Below are 21536 nucleotides of genomic sequence, written 5' to 3' on the forward strand. Positions count from 1 at the left end.
AATAAAAGTAATTCTTATATTAATAAATGCTAAAATAATCCAATAGTAAAATTAAGTAAATTAAGGAACATGGAAGAGTAAGAGACAAGTGAAGAAAATGAACTAGAATGTTGAAGTCTTGATGAGGCAATAACTCTTCTCAATATCCCGATGCAAAAACAATGAACATAACAAATCCTAAAAACTATGAATGTGTAGAGAGAAAACCTAGAGGAGAGGAAAACTAGATCTAAAAACTAAAACTATGCGGAATGAATGTTGTTGTCGGTTTCTGCATGTTCTCTGGCTCTAGTATGCTTTTCTAGGCCAAAAACTGGGTCAAAATAGGGCCCGAAATCACCCCCAGTGATTCTGCAGATTATGCAGATCACGTATGTCACGCGGTCGCGTCATCCATGCGGCAGCGTCATTCGGCTTCTGCTTTGCCACGCGGTCGCGTCGTCCATGCGGCCGCGTCACTCGTGCTATTCCATGCTGCACGGTCGCGTCATCCATGCGGCCGCGTCACTTCTCGCTGGTCATCTCCTCAATTTCTTGTGTTCATTCTATTTTTGCAAGCTTCTTCTCCAATATCCAACTCATTCATGCCCTATAAAGCCTGAAACACTTAACACACAGATCACGGCATCGAATGGAATAAAGGAGGAATAAAATATATAATTAAAAGTCTCTAGGAAGCAGGTTTTCAATCATGCAATAAGTTTAGGAAGGAATTAAAAATGCATGCTTATTTAATGATTAAGTGGGTAGAGATCATGATAAAACCACACAATTAAACACAATATAAACCATAAAACAGTGGTTTATCACTCCCTTTTCCCTCACAACCAAAAGAGAAACACTCTCAATTGCGTCCTAGGAAGAACGACCTGAGAGTCTAAATACTATCGGTTAATTAGAATTTGAATTTATTATTTGATCTTGAGAATTTGTTGTTGGTTTGGACTATGCTACCAACGAATTGATGCTTTTTTTGATTGATTCCGAACCGGCAATAATTCTCATGTCAGAGATCCGGAGAAGAGGTTGGAAAGTCCTAACCAATCCCATTCAAGATGTTGGAATTTTAATGTTGCAAGATTCTATGCTAATGCATGGGTTACTAAAAACCATGACACTAGTGTGAACCCAAATCCAAAGAATTGGAGCACCATGGTCCGAGGGAGAACCTTAGACTTCAGCTTGGAAAGTGTGAGGTTGGCGTTCAACTTGCCTCTGATGCAAGGAGACCCACATCCTTACACTAGGAGAGTCATCTTTGATCAAAGACTGGATGAAGTGCTCTCAGACATCTGTGTGGAAGAAGCTCAATGGAAAAGAAATTCCTAAGGCAAGCCCATTCAACTAAGAATGCTTGACCTAAAGCCCATAGCTAGAGGATGGTTGGAATTCATCCAACATTCCATCATCCCTACTAGCAATCGGTCAGAAGTGACTGTTGACAGAGCCATTATAATTGGAAGTGAGGTGGAAGTACATGAGGTGATTCCTCAAGAACTATACAAGATAGCTGAGAAGCCTTCCACCAATGCAAGGTTGGCATTCCCACACCTCATCTGTCATCTATGCAATTCAGCTGGAATTGTAATAGAGGGAGATATCTCCATTGAGGAAGACAAGCCGATCACCAAGAAGATGATGTAGCAAACTCGAGAGCATGCACAAGAGCCTGTGCAGCCACCTCAGCATAAGATCTCTGAGATTCCTCAAGGGATGTATTTTCCTCCTCAAAGCTATCGGGATCAATGACACACTTCTCTTGGAGAACTAAGCACTAATATGGAGCAATTGAGGGTGGAACATCAAGAGTATTCCACCATCCTTAATGAAATAAGAGAATATCAAAGGGCTTTGAGGGAAGAACAACAAAGACAAAGGAGTGACATTGAAGAGATCAAGCACCACATTGGATCCTCAAGAAGGACTAGTCGCCACCATTAAAGGTGGATTTGTTCGCTTATATCTCCTTTTCTTTTGTATTTTTCTATTTTTTGTTATGTTGTATTGTCTGTTCTCTTGTTCTTATTGCATGATCATTTGCATTGATGTCTTAAAGATGTAAAATGTTCTATATATCTCACCTTGCTTAAAAGAAAATTTCAACTAAAAAGATTTGAGAGATACATGAATTTCAAGTTTAAAATAAGAATAGTTCAATTATCTTGATGTGGTGGCATTGCTTTTGTTTTCTGAATGTATGATTAAACAGTGCATATTTGAAGTTGAAATATTAGAATGTTGGCTCTTGAAAGAATGATGATAAAAGTGAAGTATTATTGGTAATCTGAAAACTCCAAAAATTGATTCTTCAAGCAAGGAAAAGTAGCAAAAAAAAAAAAAGAAAAAGCATGTTGCAAAAGAAAAAATATATATGCATGTGAAAAAGAGAGAAAAAAATGGCAAAAAAAATAAATAAACAAAGAGAAAAATCCATTACTGCAAAAAAATGCAAGAAAAGGATAGCAGATTGAAAAAGTCAGTAACCCTTTAAATCAAAGGCTAGGGTAAAAGGATCCAATGCTTTGAGCATCAATGGATAGGAGGGCCTAAAGGAATAAAATCATGGCCTAAGCGGCTCAAACAAGTTGTCCCTAACCATGTGCTTGTGGCATGAAGGTTTTCAAGTGAAAAGCTTGAGACTGAGTGGTTAAATTCGTGATCCAAAGCAAAAAGAGTGTGCTTAAGAACTCTGGACACCTCTATCTGGGGATTCTAGCAAAGCTGAATCACAATCCGAAAGGGTTCACCCAGTTAAAGTGTATGTGGCATTTATATATCCAGTGGTAATACTGGAAAACAAAGTGCTTAGGGTCACGGCCAAGACTCTAAAAGCTGTGTTCAAAAATAAAAAAGAACAGAACTAGGAGAGTCAATAATATCATCTAGATTTTGAGTTCCTAAAGAAACCAACATTTCTAAGTTTTAATGGATAGTGAGATGCCAAGACTATTCAGAAGCAAAAAGCTTCTAAGTCCCGCTCATCTAATTGAAACTGAGCTTCATTAGAAACTCTAAGATTTATTGTATCTTAATCTTTATTTTTATACTACTGTGCTTTTAGTTGCTAGGGGACAAGCAACAGTTTATGTTTGGTGTTGCGATGAGCGGATATTTTATACGCTTTTTGGCATTATTTTCATATAGTTTTTAGTATGTTTTGTTTAATTTTTATTAAGTTTCTATAAATTTTAGTGCAAAATTCACTTTTTTGGATTCTACTTTGAGTTTCTATCTTTTTGTGCAATTTCAGGTGATTTCTGGCTGAAATTGAGGAGTTGGAGCAAAAGTATGATTCAGAGACAGAGAAAGCACTGCAGATGCTGTCCGGATCTAACCTCCTTGCACTCAGAAGAGCTTTTCTAGAGCTATAGAAGTCCAAATGGAGCGTTCTCAACGGCTATAGAAACTGACTTCTAGAGCTTTCCAACAATGTATAATAGTCCATACTTTGCTTCAGATTAGAAGGCCCAAAACTGGCGTCCAACGCCAGCCTCCTTCCCCCTTCCAGGCATCCAGCACCCAAGGAGAAGAGACCAGCATCCAAACACCCAGAGAGGATCCCCTAGCCAGTCTTCAATACCCTAGAAGCCTCCTAACACGTGGATCTCATCAAAGCTCAGCCCAAACACTCACCAAGTGATCCCCAAAAGTAGATTTTAGCACTAAAAAGACTTTTTTACCGTTTTTATGTAATCGTTAGTCATTAGCTTAGTATTTAAAGAACTTTTACACCTCTCATTAGGGGAGATCTGCCATATTTTTGTCTTACTATTGTATTTCCTATCGGTATGAGTTTCTAAACCTCCTAGGTTAAGGGGAGGAGCCCTGCTGAGTTCTATGAAATAATAAAAGTATTACTGTTTCTCTTCAATCTGTGTTTGATTTAATTCTAAGATGTATATTCATTCTTCAACATGGTGAATGGGATGATCTGTGACAATCAGCTCCGTTTATCATACTAAGACCGCGTGCTTGACAACCACCCGTGTCTTATTGGGTTCGTGTGAATACATGACTAGAAAGCACGAATCACCAGCTTGATTATGCATCTGTTAGATGGCTAATCCACGACTTTGTTGGGGACTTCTCGAGACACCAGTTCAGCCAATTTACGGGGAGATTAGGGTCTCTATGGTAGAGGCTAGAACCCAAAGAAACAGCATTCTCTAATCCAGAAGATTTGACCTTATTTGTGGCATTTTGAGTAGGATCACCAAAGGGAATGGACTGCTAGAGCTTCACCCTCGTTCAGATAGGATGACCGCGGCCATACAGCGTTTGATCTGAAGCAGAGGAGATTGATGACCGCAACTATACGGTGTTGATCACACATAGTCTGCCATAGAAAAAAATCATTCACAATTAAAGGAGACAGTAAGAACAAAGTTAATTCAGAAAGACAAGGCAACTCTAATCCTTAACCATCTTCCTATTACTGATTCCATTTAAATTTACAAAGCATTTTATACACCATTCCATTTATGCATTCAAACCAACAACTTCTTGATTCGCCTGACTAAGACCTGACTCGCTTAGGTATTACTTGGACGATCCAGTGCACTTGCTGGTACAGTTGTACGAAGTGTGGGGATTCATGCACCAAGTAACTAGGTTTGAATTGAGATATTTAGTATTGTTGAGGTTTTAGCTTAATTGGTAAATTCTTATTTTTAACCAAATTCGGAGGGCTGTAACTTGGCCCTCGGAGCTTGAATTTGAGTGAACTTTTACTTAAATTAAAGATAATTAAGAGAGCTTTAAAATGGTATATATTTTGTGGAAATTGGAATTTTGTACAGAAAGTTATGGATGTTGGAAGTTAGGGTAAAAAATTTGAATTCTGTGATGCTACAGAAAATTTGAAGTTCTGGTTTGTGTGCCCACGCACACATCTATGCCTACGCACAGAATAGAGCGGGTGTTTCAAGTTGTGCGTATATACAACATCATGCGTATGCACAGGTCGGGAATGTCCTCTAGTGCATGCGTACGCACAAAACTTTATGGTTAAGCACAAGCCTTGTTTTTGACTAAAAACCTTGTTTTTAACTGTTTTACCTTTCCGAAAAGCGTGTAAACATCCGTAATACTTCTTTAAAACTTCTTAGCTAGAATTTAGGCTTTAAATCAAGGAAAAAAAAACACAATAAGTGAATTGAGAAGGGTAATTGTTACGATTTTAGAGTCGGTGACTTAGGTTTTGGAAGGTTGTGGATGAAAGTTTGTGAATGGTGAGTTGTAAAGTATTTCCTGAAGGAGTTTTGAGAAGATGAGAATGATTATAATAAATTGAGAAATAATAATATATTGTTTTGTGTCTTGAGCAAGGATGGTGGTGTAATCCTATTTGTTTGAGGTACCCAGTAGGGATGGTGGTCTAATCCCACTTACTGTGGAGGCAAGGACGGTGATGTGATCCCAATTGCATATTATCTTGTGCTTGGCAAGGATGGTGGTTTAATCCCACTTGTAGATTGAGTTGTGAATGTAACCCAGTAAGGACGGTAGTCTAATCCCGCTTACTGTGAAGGCAAGTATGGTGGTTTAATCCCGCTTGTTTATGGAACCTACGGGTAAGGATGGTGGTTTAATCCCGCTTATCCGAGTCAGGTCTGGCAACATAACCGACGCATGAGCTCATGGCCAGTAGGACAGGCATTCATCATATGCATCTTCTATATGTTTGTTTTCTTTTCTTATCCTCAGTATGCCGAAATGAATCACATGCCTACTTGCTATTTGTTTACTTGCTATATATGCATAATACTTGTGCTTTACTTGTTTGTATTATTTGTGTCTTCTGCTGGGATTGAGGAGGCTTGGTAGGCGGTGGCGATGGGATCGTATGGAGGATAGGTTGGTGAAGGTTGTGAGACAGCGGTGACTAGTTTTAGTTAGAAATCCCCTAAGTTTAGATAATCCTATTTATTGTTTATGGTTTAAGTTATTTATTTATTCTAAGCTTGAATCTCGGTATCGATGTGAAGTTCTAGGATTGTCTTTGGCATCCCGGAACCTTACATCTTATATATTGGTCACTGTTACCATATTGAGAACCTCCGGTTCTCATACCATATATTGTTGTTATTTTTCAGATACAGGTTGCAACTCACCACGGTGAGTTTGCGGATATGGTGACAGAGCGGAGGATAGTATCCATTATGTTTTCTTTCACTTTATCTTTGTTTTAGTATTCTCTCACCTTTTGTATATTTAATATTGTTACCTTAGAGGCTTTATTTTTTGAAAAACTTTAAGAGATAGGTCGTTGCTGTTTTAAATTTTCAATACTCTGTTGTGTTCAGTTTGACTAGCTGGCCTAAACTCTACAGGTTCTGACTAGTCGTCTTTTTGTATATCTTACTTATATATATATCTTGTTTATTTAAATTTATTACCTTGTGTATCCTAAAGCTATCTACAAGGTTTTATATGTATTATGTCTTGTTCTGTTCGTACCTACGCGCTTAGTTACCGTGTGTGAACATTTCGCGCTTTGTAATTCCACTTTAGGCGACTTTGATAATTATTCCTTCATCGGGCTTCTAGTTATTTAAATATATATATATATATATATATATATATATATATATATATATATATATATATATATATATATATATATATATTAAAAGCTTTAGGACTATCGTGGCACTAGAGGTAAGGCTTATGATAACGGGGTGTTACAAGCTTCGGGCAAGGCACTCCACTTAAGAAGAAGTGAGCTCAAGCCTGTGGCAAGAGGATGGATGGAGTTTGTCCACCACTCAATCTCACCCACAAGCAACCAATCCGAGCTTACCGTTGCTAGAGCTATTATGATTCACTATATTATGATCGGTCTGGAGGTGAGAGTGGACAAAATTATTCTGAATGATATATATCATTTTGCCTCCAATCCAAGCTCATGATCTCCACTGGGGATCACTAGCATCATCCATTGCCTCTATAAAGTAGCTGGTGCTTTCAATGAGAATGATATCCCTATATTACTAGAGCACTCAGTCATTAAGAGATCAATAGAGAAAGTAAAAGCACAACCCCCTCAAGGAGCTCAAGAAGAGAAGAAATCCAAGGAGTTCAAGAGGAAAAGCTTCAAGGGGCCCAAGAAGAGGAGATGCTACAACTTTCTCTACCCTCATACCAAGTCCCTCAAGATCAAGCTGAACCATGTCAACACTCTTCAGCTCCCCCATAATAAGAGGTAGAGTGGCAACAAATTTATTCTGCATTTCAAAAACTCTCAGCACAACAAGCACACCTAACTCTAACTCCATTCGAAAAAGTAGCCAAGATGTACGGGAAGGAGCTTGATAAGATAAACAAGGATTTTCGAACAATAAACTGGCAAATATTTTTATAATTAAGACAGGAGAAAAATAGAGAAACAGGATGAAATTAGAGCAAGGTTTAAAGCATTACAGTTTCAAGAAAGGCAGAATCGAAACTAGAACACGAAGGATAATGCCATCAAGGACAGCAAAGCAACGTCTCCTTCAAACTTGATGGGGATAAAATGGCAACTCTGATGTGGTGCACGACTCACCGGTGACCGTGGCAGCAACGACGAGGACCGTGGCTCTTCTGGCTCGCACGGCTCTACTCCCTTTATCTTTCTCTCTCGCGTCGTTGACTTCTCCATGGTGGGATCCAATAGGGATGGCGATGACATAAACTGCGACGGCTTGGCTATGGCGGAGGTGGCTTCAATCGACAGTAACAGTGATGAGCGGATATTTTATACGTTTTTTACATCATTTTCATATAGTTTTTTGTAATTTTTATTTAGTTTTTATTAAGTTTTATAGTTTTTAGTGTTAAATTCACATTTTTGGATTGTACTATGAGTTTTTGTATTTTTGGGCAATTTCAGGTATTTTCTAGCTGAAATTGAGGAGCTGGAGCAGAAGTCTGATTGAGATACAGAGAAAGCACTACAGATGCTGTCCGGATCTGACCTGCTTGCATTCGGAAGAGCTTTTCTACCGCTACAGAAGTCCAAATAGATCGGTCTAAATGGCTATGAAAATCTGACTTCCATAACTTTCCATCAATATATAATAGTCCATGCTTTGCTTCGGATTAGAAGGCCCAAAACTGGCATCCAACGCCAACTTCATGCCCCCTTCCAGGCGTCCAGCGCCCAAAGAGCAGAGCCAAGCATCCAAAGGCCCAGAGAGGACCCCCTAGCTGGCATTCCATGCCTAAGAGACCTCATAGCGCGTGGATCTCATCAAAATTCAGCCCAAACACTCACCAAGTGGGCCCCAGAAGTGGATTTTAGCACTAAATAAACTGTTTTACCCTTACTAGTCATTAGTTTAGTATTTAAAGGATTTAATTCATGTAACACGCATACATATCATATACTTATCATAAACCATTCAGCCCTATTTTCGTTTTTACTTTGTTTTTACCTTCAGTATTATTTTCTAAACCTCCTAGGTTGAGGGGAGGAGCCCTGTGGAGTCCTATGAATTAATAAAAGTATTATTATTTCTCTTCGATCCGTGTTTGATTAATTCTAAGATGTATATTCGTTCTTCATCAATATGAATGTGTTGAACTGGCATAAGGTTATCACATCCTACATGGGTTCAGAGTGCGTCTTTCATCGGACAATGATGAACCACTACCTTGAATATATGTCTCTCAGACGGCTAATCAACGATTTCATTGGGGACTTCTCGAGACATTAGTTCAACCGATTTTCGGGGAGATTAGGGTCTCTGTGGTTGAGGCTAGAACCAAAGATACAGCATTCTCTGATTCGGAAGATCCAACCATGTCTGTGACATTTTGAGTAGGATCATGAAGGAGAATGGACTGTATGCGCTTCACCCTCAAGTAGAGATGGATCCGCACTAAACTTGGGGTTCAAATCCGGAGGAGTATTGGCAGCTGCTCAAACCAGTGTCAATCATATATAGCCTACCATTGAATAAGATCACTCACAAGCAATGAAGACAGTAGTACCAAAGTTGATTCAGAAAGACAAAGCAACTCCAACTCTCAACTCTATTCCTATCACTGAAACACTCTCTGATTCTGCCTGACTAAGACCTGCAAGACAACCATAGCTTGCTTCAAGCCACAATCCTCGTGGGATTGACCCTGACTCGCTCAGGTATTACTTGGACGACCCAGTGCACTTGCTGGTACTGTTGCTGTACAAAATAGTATGGGTTTTGCATACACGTGCACCAAGTTTTTGGAGCCGTTGCCGGGGATTGTTGAGTTTGGACAAACTGCCGAATTGTTTTGCTCCTTAGATCAGGTAAGTTTATTTTACATTATTTTAATTGAGTCTGTAATTTTTGTTTTCTTCTTCTTCAATTTTCAAAAATTCTTAAAACCTTTTTCAAAAATATTTGTCTTTTCTTTGTTCAATTTGTGTTATTAGTTAAAGACTTTGTTATGTTCTTCTTGAGTCTCTGATTTTTGCAAGAGTATAATTTTGATTTGAGTCTTTCATTTTTATTTCCTTCTTCAAAATTTTTGAAATCACAAAAAGTTTTTCAAAAATATTTTTATTTTCTTTGTTTAATCTTTGTTCTTTGCGTGTGTCTATGTTCTTGGTAATTTCGAGTTCTTTAGTCCTATTTTCTAAAAATTTTCAAAAATAATTTTTCTTTGTTTTAATCTTATGTCAAGTCTTTAATTTTAGTGTTTTCTTGGGTTTTTCTTTGTGTTTTTCGAAAATTGTATTTTGGTTTTCAAAAAATTTTATGTTTGGTGTTCTTGTTGTGTTCTTGAGTCCTTTGAGTCTTTAAATTTTGTTCTTTGTGTTCTTGTGAATCTTCAAGGTGTTCTTGAGTCTTGCATGTGTCTTAATCTTAAAATTTTTAAGTTTGGAGTCCCTTGGTATTTCCCTCCAAATTTTCAAAAATAAAGGGGTGCTAGATCTAACAATTTTAAGTCTTGAGTCTTTTTTGTGTTTTTTTCTTTCATAAAAAAAATCAATAATAAAAAATATCTTCTCTAACTAATTTCTAACATAATTTTCAATAATTCAAAATAAAATTCAGATTTCAATTTTAAAATTTTTTATCTTATCATGTCTTAGTTGTCAAGTTTTCAAAAATCAAATTTTTCAAAAGTAAAAATCATATCTTTTTCAAAAAAATCTTATCTTTTTCAAAATCATATCATATCTTTTTCAAAATTCAAAAATCTCATCTTATCTTTTTCAAATTTCAAATTTCTAAAAATTAAATCTTTTTCAAAATCAATTTTCCAATCTTATCTTTTTGTTTCTTATCTTTTATAACTTCTAATTTTTAAATCATATCTTTTTCAAAATCAAATTTCAAAAGTATTATCTTTTTCTAATTTCAAATTTTAATTTTAAAACTTTTCTTATCTTATCTTCTATCTTATTTTTAAAATTTAAATCTTTTCTTATCTTATCTTTTATTTTTATTTTAATCTTTTCTTAATTAATATCTTATCTTCTCTCTCTTATTTTTTCCAAATTACCTAACTAACTTTTCCCTCTCTTTTTTTTTTCGAAAATCATATCCCCTTTTTCTCTCTCATTTTTCAAAACCACCTAACTAACTCTCACCTCTCTTAATTTTTAAAAATTTCTCTCTCTTCTCTCTCTTCTATTTCAAAAATTCACTAACCATTTTTAAAATATTTTTAAATTATTAACATAATTTTTGAAAAATTAATTGATTAATTAAACAAAAATAAAAATATTTTAATTTTACTTTTTCTATTTATACTACTCTTCTTCTCACATTTCTATTGCTCAAAACTCTCCTATCCCTATTTCTATTCTTGGTCTACCTCAACTTCTTTATCTTATTTCTTTTTTTCTTCACATCTCACTTGAAGCTTCTTGCCAATTGGCATAGAAAGCTTTCTTGTGATTTCCATTCTTTATTTACTTTCATCTACTATTTCCAAGCTATTTTTCTTCTACTTGTTTTATTTATTTTTATTTTTTTATCTTCTTCTTCTTTCTCTACTTCTGACTTTAAGGAGGAGCTTCTTATCTATTGGCATAGTCTCCCCTCTTCTTTTTCTTTTCTTCTTATTTATGACCAGGAACAGGGATAAAGAACACCTATTGACTCCTGATCCTAAACCTGAGAAGACTCTGAGGAGGCATTTACAACTAGCTAAAGCACAACACTCCGGAAGAGACCTCTCAGAAAGTTTTGAACAAGAACTGGAAGACATGGCCAAACCACAAGAGGAGCCCAGAAAGGTCCTTGGTGACTTCACCGTGCCTACCTCTGACTTTTATGGCAGAAGCATTGATGTACCTGCCATTGGAGCTAACAATTTTGAGCTTACGCCTCAATTAGTCTCTCTTCTATAGCAGAACTGCAAATTTCATGGACTTCCAATGGAAGATCCACATCGGTTCTTAGCAGAATTCTTACAGATCTGTGATACTGTAAAGTCTAATGGAGTTGATCCTGAAGTCTATAAGCTGATGCTTTTTCCCTTTGCTCTAAGAGACAGAGCTATGTTTTGGTTGGATGCCCAACCAAGAGAGGGTCTTGACTCTTGGAAAAAGCTAGTTAATTCTTTTCTGGCTAAGTTCTTTCCTCCTCAAAGGATGAGCAAGATTAGAGTGGAAGTTCAAACCTTCAGACAAAGAGAAGGTGAATCTATCTATGAAGCTTGAGAAAGATACAAGCAACTAATCAGGAGATGTTCTCTTGATATGCTCTCAGAATGGTCCCTCATAGGCATGTTCTATGATGGTTTGTCTGAGATATCCAATATTTCTTGGATAGATCTGTAGGTGGATCTCTCCACTTGAAGAAAACACCTGCAGAAGCAAGAAAACTCATTGAAATGGTTGCTAACAACCAGTTCATGTATACTTCTGAAAGAAATCCTGTAAACCATGGAATCTCTCAGAAGAAAGGAGTTCATGAAGTTGAGACTCTGAATGCTATCTTGGCACATAATAAGATCTTGACCCAATAGGTCAACATGATCTCTCAACATCTCACTGGGATACAAACTGCACATGGCAGTAATCAGGAAGCTTCTCTTGAAGAAGAAGCCTATGATCCTGATCAATCCACCATGGAGGAAGTGAATTACATGAGAGAAGCCTATGGAAACACTTACAACCCTTCATGGTAGAATCATCCTAACCTCTCATGGAAGGATCAATAGAAACCTCAGCAAGGTTTGAATCAAGGTGGTAGGAACCAGAATAGGTTCAACAACAGACCACCATTCCCATCTTCTCAAGTGAATATGGAGACTTCTAAGCAGAGCCTTTCTGACTTAGCCATTCTAGTCTCCAGCCTCACTAAGACCACCCACAGTTTCATTAATGAAACAAGGTCCTCCATTAGAAACTTGGAGGTACAAGTTGGTTAACTGAGCAAGAGGATCCCTAAGATCCCTCCTAACACTCTTCCCAGTAATACTGTGGTTAATCCTAGAGAAGAGTGCAAGGCTGATGACATGTCATAATGTCTTGTTTTTCTATGCTTTTTCATACAAGAAATTAAAAATTAGTTCCTAAATATTGCATGCTTTTGTGCTTAAATGGTATATTTCTTTGATCTTTTAATTTTATAAACTTTGTAGGAAATAAGAAGAAAAAGAAGCAAAAAAAGCACAAAATAAACTAAAAAGGAGAAAAAAGGAATTTTGGGACACATTTTGGAGTTGAGGCACACTTTTGAGCCTTAGGCCACGCTTTTAAAAGCGTGGCCCATGGCTAACTCAAGGAAGCGTACTCTATTTCACCATCAGCGCTCATTTGCAAAGAGAGCGCCAAGTTAAATAAGCCAGCATTTTCGGGCAAGTTGAAATTTGGAGGCAAAGTTTTGCAAACGACACGCACGCGTGCATAACCGGCACGTGTCAATTGTGCATTTGAGACAAGGCACGCGCATGCGTGGCTGGCGCTGAAGCGTGGATTTGAGATTTTGCTACCCACGCGCATGCGTACATGACGAGCACGCTGGGGCAGTGCTAACTAAGCCAACGTAGCTCTCGTTAAGTGAACGCTGCAAGGGACGCGTACGCATAAGTGACGCGTACGCGTCGATGAGCCAAAACACCAGGGACACGCAAGCGTACAGCACGTGTACGCGTGGGTGCCCAAATATTCCGTTCTCTAAACGAATGCTATGCTCTTCTGGAAGCTGCAACTCTACTCAATTTGTCTGATTCCAAGCCCAATTGAAAATTCAAAGTAAGCAGAGCCCAATATCATCACTCGAAGGCACAAAGATCATCTAGAATAGGAATTTTGCATTTAATTGTAATTTGTTTTCAATTTTAATTTCATTTTCAGCCTATAAAAAGGCATCAGTTTCATTTCAAAAGGGAGGAAGAGATCTGTTAGGCTGCAATAGTAGTAGGCAGCAGTAGGAGTAGGAGTAAGATAGAATAGAAAGCTCTCGTTGATACACTTTTATTTTTCTGCACTTTCTATATTTCAGTCTTGAATTCAGTTTATGAAATTTCAATTTCTACAATCCTATGCTACAATTTCCTTTTCTACAATTTTACCTTTTTGTTTATGTTCATCAGTCTGATTTAAATTTTCCTGAAATTTAAATATTCTGCAATTGTTCTGAGTTCTGATTTACTGCTTCATTTAATTTTCCAGCACCCGATTCCCTTTACATTTGCTGCAATTTACTTTTCTTGCTCTTTAAGCTTCTGCTGATTTATATTCTGCAATTTACAATTCTCTGCAATTTACATTCCTTGCTCTTTGAGATTATGTGAAATTTACTTTCTGCAATTTACAATTCTCTGCAATTTACTTTCTATTGCTCCAATTTTAATTCAATTCATCATTGTCTGCTTGACTAGACTGATCACTCACTAAAGTTACTTGATCCATCAATCCCTGTGGGATCGACCTCACTCTTGTGAGTTATTACTACTTGATGCGACCTGGTACACTTACCGGTGAGTTTGTATGGAATCGTTTTTCCCTCATCATGTTTTTGGCGCCATTGCCGGGGATTGATATAGATCGACAATGATTAAGTGGGTGAGAAGTCTAGATTAAGCATTTTCTTTATTTTTGTTCTTTTAATTTTTTGTTTTTAGTTGATACCAAGGTGTTTGAGTTATTGCCTCACTAAGAAATTCTTCTCTGTGACATGAATTTCAATTTTTATTGGTGATGTGTTTTACAAAATTCAAATGGAGTTTAACTCATCTTTTGATCAAAAAAATTTCCTGGGATATTGCCCACAATCCCAATATGATTCAAGTCATTATCCTAATGATGGTTGGGAGTATCACCAAGAACTAACAGATTCTGAGCAACCCAATCAATGGGGATATGCTTCAGAGCCAATAGATGAGCAAGACAATTTCATGAGATATTGCCCACCACCACAAAATGATTCATATTATTATCCTCATGGTGACTGGGAATATCAACAAGGAATGAGGGAGTATGAACAATCAAGTGAAATGAGCTACCTCACAGAGCCACAAAGTAACTCATATTGTTATGACAGTTACACAAACTATGGTTGGGAAAGAGATTTCAATAATTCATATTCTAATCATTCAGAGACATTATCACTTGACTATACTATCAGTACATACATTGAAGATTGTTCCTCCATGCCACAAAATAATCGACACTGTGATGAATTCAACAATCACTCAAGTTGTGGGTGGGAGGATCAAAACCAAACAGCATTCAATAGTTTATACTCCACTCATCAAGAGACATCATCACTGGAGTGTGCTTTCAATAAATTCATGCAAGATTATCCCCCAATATCACAAGATAATCCATACTATGATGAATTCAACAATTTTTCAAGTTATGCTTGGGAGGATAAAAATAAAAAAGCAATCAATGTGTCATACTCTATTAATCAAGAGCCATCATCACTTGAGCAAACCTTCAATTCATTCATGCAAAATTGTCCAACCTCACCTCACAGTTTTTCATCTGAAAATTCTTCATCATTTGACTATGCTTTAGCACATGAATCCGTCCATACTTCTCAAAATAACTTCACCACGATGCCCATATATCCAGAAACTTATTCTCATCCTTCATCCCTTAATCTAGCATTTGAACAATGTTTACACACATCCATAGACTCTTGGAAAGAACAAGAAACTCTCTGCAAAAAGTTGGATGGATATTTAGAGCAAGCAAGGAAGAACAAAAAAATTCTAATCAAGGAAGATGAAGATCAAGTGGTGGATGTTAAGAAGGAAGTGGAGAAGCAAGATGAAGAGATCCCTGTGTCAAGCAAAATTTCAATGAAGAAGGAGGTGGAGATATTTGAACCTAAAACTGCATATCCACAGAAGCCACCTGAGAGGACAAGGGAACATGAAAACTCACAACCTCCACAAACTTCCCTGAACCAAAGATTCTCAACACTTGAATCTGTGATTAAAAGATATGAAGAGGAGATGAAGAAATCTTAGGAAGAGCAACAAACCTCCTCCATAAAAGTGCTATTAAATCAAATGTTGAGTGCAAAAGAGGAAATGGATGAACAAGAAAGTGAGGAAGACAATCAAGGAAATCCATACTCAAGTGAGGCAGAAATTTGCATGGAAGAAGGGCTTATTGAACCACCAATGCAAAAGACTTTTGATAAAGATAAAGCTCCAACAATCACACAACAACCATATCTTGATATCGAAGGAGTGAAGGCAACTAACTAGAGCACCGAGAAGAGGATTGTGACCAAGATACCAAGGACAACATTCAAGAAAAGTTCAACTGCAAACAATCCTACCCCTGATCCAGCAAGCAAGTTCAATCAAGCAAATAACAAAAGGGAGCTTGCTGAGGAGAGACCAAAACAGGGGACAATAGCTGAATCTTCTCCCCCCCTGAGGTCATTTCTCTTAACAAACTGAAAGAAGAGGAAGAAAGTGAAGAATAACATGTCAAGCTAATGACACTAAAAGAGTGCTTGTTGGGAGGCAACCCTACCTTAGGTAACATTTGATTTCTCTGCTTTGTTTATTTTCTTTCTTTAGTTTGTTTAATTTTAATAAATTGGCATATGATTGAATTCTAAGTTTGGTGTTGCCCTGTAACAATCTGTTTCAATCTCTATGGATGATTGCATCAAATCTAAAATGAAAGTGTCACACTAAGATTCTAAGTTTGGTGTGCCACTTAATTTTCTATGCAATGCATCCAACAACATTACTTTTCTGCATAATCATAATGCCTCTGCAGTTTTGTCTTTCTTTTGGGCTGATTTTTTTTCCTTTGCTTTAGTTAGCTCCTTGTTTTCAATGCTTTCATTTATTTTGCTCCTTAACTGTTTTTGTTAAATATTGATGCCAGGGCATTTTGGGCAATTTCACTGACCTTTTCTTTACTATTTTTAGGGTAGTTTCATGCATTTTCTTAGAAAATAAGCTAGTTTTGGGTAGATATTCACTTACATCTTGATTCAAGCATACATTGTGCACTTTACATGATTTCATGAGGATTTTGCATAAATTATATGATAAATTGGATGATGCATGACTCATGACTTGGACTAGAGCTTTGATGCACTTTGTTGCTTGATTTCAAGACAAAGGAAGCAAAGAAGAACCACGTTAGCAGTCACGTTAGTCCCACTAACGTGACTTCTAACGTGGAATGGGTGATAACTTGGAAAGTTAATGAGAAAGGTAATCGCCAATAATGCCCTCGAAGCCATCATAAGCCCACGTTAAGAGTTACGTTAACTAAGTTAACGTGAACTCTAACGTGAAAGAAGACAATAAGGCCAATGTTAGTGACACTCCCCTTTGTCACTAACGTTGGACCAAGCTCAGAATTGGCCACGTTAGTTGCCACGTTAACTTAGTTAACGTGGCTTCTAACGTTAAGAAGCAAAAGGGAAGCCAACGTTAGTGACATTCACCTTTGTCACTAACGTTGGCCAAGCTACCATAAGCCACGTTAACTCCCACGTTAACTTAGTTAACGTGGAAGCTAACATGGAGAGAGCAATTGGTCGCCAACGTTAGTGACACTTACCTTTGTCACTAACGTTGGGGTGAACCACCAAGAGCCACTATGAGCAACGTTAACTCCCACATTAACTTAGTTAACGTGGAAGCTAACGTGGAAAAAGAGATGATGAGCCAATGTTAGTGACACTCACCTTTGTCACTAACGTTAGAGATGGCTAGCATGACTACGTTAGAAGCCACGTTAACCTAGTTAACATGGACTCTAACGTGAGAAATAGGGGCACACTGGAATGTTAGTGACAAAGGTAAGTGTCACTAACGTTCTCGAAGGATTGGCAAGCTTACGTTAAGAGCCACGTTAACTAAGTTAATGTGGACTCTAACGTAGAGAAGGGGAGGCTTGATGCCAAGGCATCATAGGCTAGTTTCACTAGCATGTTTCTGTTAGTTTTAGTTGTTTTATGCATTTTCTTGAGCTTAAAGTAACCAAAAATGGTTAAATGAAGAACAAAGTAATGAACCATCCAAACAATATGATTTTGATGCAAATTCCATGAGTTTTAGTTATATTACTTAAATGCTATGAATGAAAGATTTCTCATGAAATTTTGCAAGACTTTGATGCAATTGTTTGGATGATTTCAGGGAAGAAGAGGCTAAGCAAGGAAGCAACAAAATCAATAAAGGAAGCTTGAATATCACATGTGGAGTTTAAGTTCCAGTTTAAGCCTAAACTGGAGCTTAAACGCCAAAATCATGAAGGATAAGAAATGCTGGGATTGAAGTTTAACCTCCAGTTTGACCTCAAACTGGAGGTTAAACGCCAGAATGAAAAGCCTCACTTAAGGAGCATTCCACGTTTAACCTCCAGTTTGACCTCAAACTGGAGGTTAAACGCCAGAATGAGTATGCCACCGAGGGAGGAGTTCCACGTTTAACCTCCAGTTTGACCTCAAACTGGAGGTTAAACGCCAGAACCAGGAAGAGTACCAGGGGCCATTCCACGTTTAAGCTCCAGTTTGACTCAAACTGGAGCTTAAACGTGTTCGATAGTTTTTTCACTCCAGGGTTGCTCTCTCCATCTCCACGTTTAACCTCCAGTTTGACCCCAAACTGGAGGTTAAACGTGTTCGACACCTCCAGGGCCACCATTCCAAGCTTCCACGTTTAACCTCCAGTTTGACCTCAAACTGGAGGTTAAACGTGTTCGACCTCCAGGGCTGCCCTTCCTATCTCCACGTTTAAGCTTCAGTTTAACCTTAAACTGAAGCTTAAACGTGTTCGACTACATGACTCTCCAGGGCTACCTTCTTCCATTTCCACGTTTAAGCTTCAGTTTAACCTTAACTGAAGCTTAAAGGTGCTTCTACAAATGGCCTCACTGGAAGTGTCTGGCGTTTAAGTTGCAGTTTAAGCTTAAACTACAACTTAAACGCCACTCTTGAAAAGGGTTTCTGGGCCAAAAATATTGTGATTTAAGTTAGTCTTTGAGCACAATTATTAACTTAAACTTACTTTGGTATGAAACCCAATTGAATATCATGGTTTATGGGATTGGGCCTGAAGGATTGATGAGTTTGAAATCTCAATTTATTGAGTCATGTGTCATTATTTGATTATCACTAAGTTGGCTCAATAAATGTTACAGGATCTGGATCAACAACCTCATCAAGATTATGGATCATAAACCCAAGGCAAAAGGAAAGCAAGGAGAGGCCTCAAAGCCCAAGAAGCACAACTGAAGCTCAATATAGAAAGTGTATAAATAGGATAGAAGTTAAGTTAGAAAAAAGCCTTTACTTTCACTTTTAGCTAGTTTCTTTTTCTTTGTAATTGAATTCAGAGCTATGATTCACTAAACCCCCTTTCATTGGGGTAGGGAGCTCTATTGTAATTCAATGAATCAATAATAGTTTATCTTCTTCTTCAATCTTTTCTCTTGAATTTTGTTAGAAAGCTTCTCGATCTAATTCCATTGAGTAGTTGTCTTGGGAAAGAGACTACTCATACTTGGAATCCTTCGGAGCCTTGGGAAAGGAATGGAGGATTCATGCTAGAGAAGCTTTCTCACAGTGGATTGGATTGGGGTTTGGATGGATATTGTGACATGTAATCCTACCAAATTGTGGTTCATGAAATTGTGTGGTATAATCAGTGATCAAGCATCATCTCTTCTTATGAACATTTAAACCAAGGGATTGGGAATTTGTTTGTTTTTAGAGAGCATTGGTGAGCCAAGGAATTGGGATCCAATCATATAAGATTGCCAAGCAAAATTCAATGAATGCATTGGTTGAGGAAGAGATTTACATGTTTTGATTCGGAGATTTCAATATCTCCTAAACCCAATGAATTCCCCATTTCTGATTTCCACTTTCTCTTTACATTCTGCAATTCAATTCTTGCAATCATCCCCATTCCCTTTTAATTTCAGCAATTTACATTCTGCTCTTTAATTCATGCAATTTAAGATTCAGCCATTTAATTTTCTTGTCATTTACTTTTCCCGCCAATTTTACATTCCGCAATTCTCATCTCAAATCTTGATTCCGCTCAACTAGAACACACTTCTAATCCGAATTGCTCACTCAACCAATCCTTGTGGGATTCGACCTCACTCTACTGTGAGTTTTTACTTGACGACGATAACCGGTGCACTTGCCGGAAGGAATTTTGCCGATCGTGCAATTTCCTAAATCGTAGCATAACACGTTTATGCGCATCAAGTTTATGGCGCCGTTGCCGGGGATTGGTTTTCGATTGACAATTCTCAAGTTGGAAGCTAACTAGATTGAGCAATTTTCTCTTGCTTTGTTAATTCTGTTCTAAATACTTGTTGAATTTTAATTTCTGCACTTGGTTACATGCTTTCCTTCTTTATGCCTTTAAATTCATGCAACTAACTCACTGACTCACTAACTGTTTGAATTAATTCCTCAATTGATCTAACCATACTCTTCCATTAACCAAGAGTATTTTACTTGTTTGTGTTTGAGCTGTGTTCTTGTATGACAGGTAGGAGAGGAGAGACATCAACTCCTCCATATACCGAACCGGAAAGGACCCTTCATAGACTTAGAAGGGAAGCAAGAGGGAAGAGAGTAGTGGGAGAAGAGGAATCTGAAGGAGAATCTGAGGACAATTTTGAGGAAGCTCTAGATCTCAACATGGATAGAGAAGTTCACAACCATGAGAGAGCTGATGGAAACAATGCCATTCCCGAGAGGAGGGTTCTTAGTTCATACATAAACCCAACCTCTGGGAATTGTGGTAGTAGCATCCAGAAACCACCCATTCAGGCCAACAATTTTGAGCTCAAGCCACAGCTAATATCATTGGTGGAAAATCATTGTTCCTTTGGAGGAAGTGCTAATGAAGACCCAAACCAACATCTCACAAAATTCCTGAGAATTTGTGACACTGTGAAGTCCAATGGAGTCCAGGAAGATGCCTATAAACTGCTCTTGTTCCCATTTTCACTTAGGGACAAGGCAGCTAAGTGGCTGGAATCATTCCCAAGGGGGAGTCTAACCACATGGAATGAGGTGGAAGGCAAGTTTCTGGCACGTTTCTACCCTCCACAAAAGGTCAATAGGCTTCGATCTGAGGTCCAAACTTTTAGACAACAAGATGGTGAAACTCTCTACGAGGCATGGGAGAGATTCAAGGACTTGACAAGGAAATGCCCACCAAACATGTTCCATGATTGGGTGCAATTGCACATCTTCTATGATGGGCTCTCTTATGAATCAAGGAAGGCTGTAGACCATTCATCAGGAGGTTCATTGAACAAGAAAAAGACCGTGGAAGAAGCCATTGAAGTGATCGAGACAGTGGCTGAGAATGAGTACTACTATGCATCAGAAAGGCACAACACTAAGGGAGTCATGGAGCTGAACCATGTTGATACAATTCTAGCCCAAAACAAGGTGTTTGCCAAGCAACTAGCAGAGCTTACCAGGCAATTAGAAACAAAGCAAGTGGCTGCAATACACACACAAGATCAAGAGGAAGTAGGCATTGAAGGAGGTGATTGGGATGAGGTTAACTATGTGGGAAACCAACAAAGGCAATCATATGATCCACCCTCCAACACTTACAACCCAGGCTGGAGAAACCACCCAAACTTTGGGTGGGGAAACCAACAAACCCAACCACAAAACCACAAACCTTACAACCACAACCAACAAAACAATTCCACATACCAAAACTCCAACCAAAGATCATACCAAGCCACACAAAGCACTTACCCCAATCATCATATCATGGCCAAAATAATCAACATACCCAACCTAATCCGAACCAACAATTTCAAGATCAATTAAACCGGATGGAAGGAATGATGGCAACCATGAGCCAAGACATAATTGAATTGAAGAGCTTCAGGGATGATGTGAGAACTACCTTAAGAAACCATGGTGAAAAACTCAAAAGGTTGGAATCTCAAGTAGGAGAGCTATCTCAACAGGCACCCAAATCAACTGCAGTGTTCCCTAGTGACACAGAAAAGAATCCTAAGGGGTAACAAAAGAGAGTAAGATGGGAAGAGTGCAAGGCCATCACCATATTGAAGGAAGTCTCAGAAGAAGGAGGAATCAGGTCCTCACAGCAGGAACCAGAAA

The 21536-nt window shown here is 38.0% G+C and overlaps 1 non-coding gene across 1 annotated transcript; it reads right to left on the bottom strand.

The window, feature by feature from the left end:
• Positions 1-20507: 20507 nt before the first annotated feature.
• Positions 20508-20611, bottom strand: LOC148580863 (small nucleolar RNA R71). Its single transcript, XR_015899193.1, has one exon. It is a non-coding gene; the product is annotated as a small nucleolar RNA R71 (small nucleolar RNA).
• Positions 20612-21536: the final 925 nt, after the last annotated feature.

Source organism: Arachis ipaensis, chromosome B10 (assembly GCF_059453495.1).
Source record: "Arachis ipaensis isolate K30076 ecotype BB chromosome B10, ASM5945349v1, whole genome shotgun sequence".
Classification (NCBI taxonomy): Eukaryota; Viridiplantae; Streptophyta; class Magnoliopsida; order Fabales; family Fabaceae; genus Arachis; species Arachis ipaensis.